Source organism: Orycteropus afer, unplaced genomic scaffold, assembly GCF_000298275.1.
Source record: "Orycteropus afer afer isolate SDZICR_OR568_19922 unplaced genomic scaffold, OryAfe1.0 scaffold01425, whole genome shotgun sequence".
Taxonomy (NCBI): domain Eukaryota; kingdom Metazoa; phylum Chordata; class Mammalia; order Tubulidentata; family Orycteropodidae; genus Orycteropus; species Orycteropus afer.
In genome coordinates this window covers 450-6733 of record NW_006923012.1, presented here as the reverse complement: position 1 = coordinate 6733, position 6284 = coordinate 450, and the positions used below count along the sequence as shown (strand labels likewise).

At 34.8% G+C, this 6284-nt stretch overlaps 1 pseudogene; it reads right to left on the bottom strand.

Annotated features, from left to right (window-relative positions):
* Window positions 1-5347, bottom strand: part of LOC103213226 — a 9834-nt pseudogene extending 4487 nt beyond the window's left edge.
* Window positions 5348-6284: the final 937 nt, after the last annotated feature.

The following is a 6284-nucleotide window of genomic DNA, read 5'->3' as shown; positions in this document are numbered from 1 at the left end:
ATGATTTCCTCTCTCTCATCTGCTGCCTCAGTCAGGCACCTTTCTTACTTTTGTAGTATCGGAATATCGTTCTGCGCCTAGGGTGGAGTCCCCTTGGACTTGTGCCCTAGGGCAAATGGCCACCTCTGCCCCCTGCTTGTTACTCTTCTAGTCTGAACCCACCAATAGCTCCGTGGGAGAAAAGACCTGATGATCTGCTCCCGTAAAGATTACAGGACACGAAATTTCATGCAGCAGTTTTCTCTGTCATGTAGTGTCACTATGAGTTGGAATCAACTGGACCACACTCAGCAACACATATGTTATAGAGCCAGTTACCAGTTGCTGTCCAGTGGATTCTGACCCATGGCAACCCCATATAGCTTAGAGTAGAGCTGTGATCCATGCGGTTTATGTCTTTTGGAAATATATAGACAGGCCATTTTTCTAAGGTGTCTCTGGGTGGATTTAAACCACCAACCTTTCATGTAGTAGGTAAACAGTTAACCATTTGTGCCCCTCAAGGATTTAAATAACAACAGCCAGAAAAATCCTGCTAAAATATAAGTTAGAACATAATACATCTGTGTTTGAATCCTGTAATGGCTTTCCATCTCACGCTAAAATATAAATGGATTACAGAAGTTCAAGTTGGCATATAGACTCTCCAATTCCTAATAGCTCAGAGATAACAACCCTTACTCTTTCAACATTCACTCCTCTTCAACTACACTGGCTTCCTTGCTATTCTTGGAACATACTGAGCCCATTTTTGATTCAATGTCTGGTTACTTGATTTTAGCTCTAAATGTAACATTCATTCCTGATATAGCTACGTATCTTATATGCTGTCATCCCTTACATTCCCACTCAAATGCCATTCATCAATAAGGCTTCCCCTGACATTCCTACTCTAAATAGTAAAACATCCTGGCACCTTTACCTTGGCAATCCCTCTCCTTTTTATCCCAATTTTATCTTATTTTTTCCAAAGCACATATGTCACTTATCCATTGTGTATTACCTCTCTCCCCTCCAAAACATAGGCCAGGAATTTTCTGTTATTTCATTATTTTATCCCAGGCAACTAAGATATTGCTGGAACATATTAAATAAACATACAATAAACATCTAGTAAATGAAAAAAAAAATGTGTGTTTTATACAAATTCTTATTAGTCAAAATAATTGAGGTTTATAATGCATATCACTCTTAATAAACTATAAAGTTATGATGGAATAACAAAATGTTTGAAATAAATTTAATAACAAATAGAAAATATTGGTGCAATGTTTTGTAACTTACAAAATTATTTAACCAAAACACATCATCCCCTGTAATGATGAAACCTACTTTGCCTTCTTCTCCATGTGTTTTCTAAAGATGTCTAAATGTCTTTCCCCAGTTCACCCACCCACAAACCAAAATCAAATCCATTACAATGGAGTCAATTATGACTTGTAGCAACCCAATAGGACAGCCTCAAACTGCCCCATAAGATTCCCAAGATTGCAATCTTTACAGAAACAGACTGCCACACAATCTACTTCTGTAGTGATACTGACTCAGAAACCCAAGGAGGGGTTGCTGTGATTCGGGTTTGACTCGACACGCAGTGAGTTTGGTTTTTAGTTTAGCATTAATAAATACCAGTAATACATTGTTAGCTTTTATAGATAACTCCTCCAGTAAGATGTTTGATTGATCATCATCATCATTTATTGAGTTCACCCATATCATTGAGTTATTATTATTCTGTAAATTTAATTTAATATCTCATAAGTGAATCTTTTTGGAAGATGTTCTTGAGTTCTATATGAAATCAGATAGTAAACTAAATAACCAAAAACACTTTTAAAGAAACAAAGAAAGATTGTATAATATGGGAATTCCTACTACTTTGTTGTTGTTGTTGTTACGTGCTGTCGAGTCGGACCCGACTCATAGCGACCCCTCCTTGGGTTTCCGAGGCAGTATCACTACGGAAGTTGATTGCCCCATCTTCCTTCCTACCACTAGAGAGATCAAAATGGAAAACTTAATAAGAGTTATTATTGACTTTAATAAAATGATTTTTAACAAATATAAACAATGGTAAAAAACTTACTGCAATAAACAAATAGATATCTTAGAAAACATTCAATGAATTATTTCTTTGTCATGCAATGAAGAATTGTCTAGATAACATGAAATACAAAATGTATTTAATCATTGTTTTAAAAGCTAGGTCATAGTACTAATAGAATAAATTTAGGGAGCCAACTCATTATTTTGAAAAGACCATAAAGTAAGCATTTATATGGGCTTTTCTATGTGAACTATAACAATGAATAAGCAAATAGTAAATTAAGTATAAATTTTGTTTATAAATTGCTTTCAGCTAATTAATGATGAAGAAATGAGATTTAGAAAATAACCATTTTGAAGCATTTAATAAACTAATAGATCCTGCCATTGAGTACCAATATTTGCTAAGATTTAAAAATAAAAAATACAGATATCTTAAAAAAAAAAAAAAAAACGCAATTATTTAGCCCACCAGTATTTCAGGCATCAATACAGCTTCTAAGACATACTGGAAAGAAAGGCCTGGTGATCTGCTTCCGAAAATGTCCTCATATGGCATATGATTAAAACCAAACTATCATTAATCAAGTCTAAACTTCAATATTGTCAATATTTTCCATTTAGGTTGAAAATTTAGTTTCCATATGAGGAGAGAAAACAATAACTCCATGACACTTTTCCATTTGCTTGACTTTGCTTAGGTATGGCAGCTTTTTTTTTTTTTTTTTTAGCAAATAATAGAGCTCTCAGTTGAGTTTAGTACATGAGTATCATGTAGAATTTGGTTAAACTGTTTATAATTATAGTCCTTTCCCTCTCCAAGTAATGAGATTAATTAAAAATTGTTATTTTTGAGTATCCTTCATTCTTATATCAGCTTTTAAAAAACAGAAAAAGTAAGCTCCATAATTGTGTGACAAGTTTATTTTCCAACATAATGTCATGTGAGTTCTGGTAATGTAGCGCCTATGGCACTTGACTGCTCACTAGAAGGCTGGCGGTTGAAACCCACCAGCCACTTCTCAGAGGAACCTTGGGCAATCTACTTCCTTAGTGATCGGGCCTCTGAAATCCAAGATAGTGTCGCTATGATGAGGGTCTGACTTGATGGCACATAACAACAATAGCACATAATGCCATACTCCAATTCTTAAATTAGAAATATTGTAAAAATAAAAAACAACAAGAAAAATACCAAATTTACAAATAGTATTATTTCATTAGTGTCTTCATTCCTATTAAATTATGTCTATCACTTCATTAAACAGTTAAATGAATTGATAATATATCTTAAACCAAATTAGCCACAAATACAGAAAAGATATAAAACTCTTATATACTGATTTACAGAAAGAACAGTTTAATATGAAGCATTTAATCAAATTTATCATTGAGCCTCCAAATACATAGTCATATCAATTATCTAATAATATACATGTTTTTATTGAGACTTTTTAAAAAGAAAGTTATTGAGTATATGGCAATTATGGAATTCCAAAACATGTAGGCTATTGAACAGTTTTTCCCTAAGCACATGTATATTGATAATTATTTTGTAAATCAATAAATTATATGGCATAGAAATTTTTAAACTGAGTAATGAAAATACATTTTAGTTCTATAGCAAATACTCTGGTAGTACAGTGATTAAGGCATTTGTCTGCTAACCAAAAGGTCAACAGTTCAAACCTAGCAGTTGCTCCATGGAAAGGAGATGAAACATTCTACTTCCATGAAGATTTAGAGTCTTAGAAACCCAGCGGGGATTGGCTATGAATTAGAAACAGCTTCATGGCAGTGGGTTTATAGCGAATATATACATTATTCCTTCAGTGGTACTGTTTTGCACACAGTAACTAATGGGCTACAATTTTGCAAAGATTGCATCTGAATTATTCTAATAGACTGTCATCAAATTATGATTATAGTATTTTTATATTCAATTATAAATAATGTTAAATGTGATTTGTGATTTATTGACATTGTAGAATTAGTGTATACCTGGAGGGATCTTAAAATGCAATTTTCTCTCTTTTTTTTTTCTTTTTGGAGATTTATTGTGAAAGAACTTGAAATTAAAAGAAAAAACGGTTTGGGAGAAGAATGTGAGTACCATAATTGTGGAATAGAAAGTCTAGTCCAAGAGAAGTTAATAAGAGAAGGATTAAAATTTGATTGAGAAAATATATATCTAAGAATATGTATCTGTATAATCAAACAATCTTGTCAATTGTTTTTCACAAAAGTATAAGCAATGAAAAATAACTCTAGGGAGGCATATTGATTTTAATAGACTTTTGAGAAATACTTTTTTATTTAATTTTCTTCATTATGCCTTTAATTTATGACAGCACCTTATTTTTTCCTTTTGCTTGACAAAAATGCAATCTTCCCTGACATATCCAAGAAGGCTTGCTTGACTTGTTGATTCCTTAGGCTGTATATAAAAGGATTCAGCATGGGGGCTACTGAGGTATTTAGCCCAGCTACTCCCTTGCTCAAAGACACCCTGTCTTTTGCTGAGGGGTTAATGTACATAAAAATGCAGCTACCATAAGAGATGGAGATGACAATCATGTGGGAAGAACATGTAGAAAAGGCCTTTGTCCTCTGACTAGTAGAAGGAATTCTCAAAATTGTTCTGATGATATATATGTAAGACAGAATGATTAATGCCAGTGTAAACATTAGAGTAAACACAGCACAGGAAAACCCTGTCTGTCAACTCTAGGAATTTTGTGTCAGAACAAGAAAGGTGTAACAAGGGGAAATAATCACAGGTAAAATGGTTGATAACATTGGACTTACAGTAATAAAGCTGGATGAATAGCATGAATGATGGGAATATGATTAGGAATGAAGCCAGCCAAGAAGTGAAGACAAGCAGTGTGCACACTATATGATTCATGATGGTCGTGTAATGCAGGGGTTTGCAGATGGCCACATAGCGGTCATCATGGCAGCCAGAAAGTAAAATTCAGTGACTCCCAAGAGAATGAAGAAAAATAACAGCCATACAATCATTAAAGGAAATGGTTTTATCTCCTGTAACAATGGTGCCCAGGAACTTGGGTATACTGACAGTTGTGAATGAAACTTCTAATAAAGAGAAGTTTCTGAGGAAGAAATACATGGGGGTCTGGAGGTGGGTATCCAGTAGGGTGAGGGTGATAATTGTCAGGTTCCCTGTGATGCTGAGCATGTAGGTGACGAACAGAAAGACAAAAATCACAATCTGAATCTTTGGGTCATCTGACAGTCCCAAGAGGATAAACTCTGTTACTTCTGGATAGTTTTTCATTTTTGCCCCCATATTCTCTTATGAAATCTGTGGAAGAAAACACAAAGTAAATATCTGAAGTAAAGGAAATTATCCATGGATATCATTGACATTTGGCTCTGGAAGTAGTTTTATTTTGCTATACTACTTTATTTTAGGAGAATTTTTAAATAATCTCATAGTACTATCTAATATGTTTTAAAGTGAGTTTTTATCATGTGTGATTTACACAGAATATTTCTTCTTCAAATCCCTATCTTACAGATCAGAGACTAATGTTTAAGGGACTTTTAAAAGTGCTTCTTCCCCAAATCACTCATGCTGAATGAGTAAAACAGAGATTTGAAACTAGGCCTTTCATAATTATGTTGTTGTTGTTATTTGCCATCAAGTCGGCCCCGACTCATAGTGACCTCTCCTTGGGTTTCTGAGGCAGTATCACTACGGAAGTAGGAATGCCCAACCTTCCTTCTGAGGAGTGGCTGGTGGGGTTGAACCACCAGCCTTCCGGTTAGCAGTCAAGTGCCTTAGGCACTGTGTTATATTAAAATAGAAATACTGTTTGTTGAATTCTACAGAGACTTGCATGAAGGGTTCCCTTCTCATTAGAAACTTTCCTTTTTTTTTTTTTTTTTTAATGTGCTTTGGGTGCAACTTTACAAAGCAAATTTGTTTTACATTCAACGGTTTGTGCACATTTGATTTCATGACCTGATTATTGTCCCCAAACAACAAAAACTCTCCTCCCCTCCCCTCCCTGTGACTACCCCCTCCCTGTTCCCTTCCTAACTATGCATTCCTGTCTGTCTAGCTAACCATCTATGCGAATGCTGCCCCTCTGGTCTCATGGCTGATTGATCTAAGGGGTGCATCTCCCTAGAGTTAGCGGGTACATTTCCCTGGGGTAGATATTCTGCATGTGGGTCTTTCTACTGTTGGGCTAAGAGCCATTCCATGG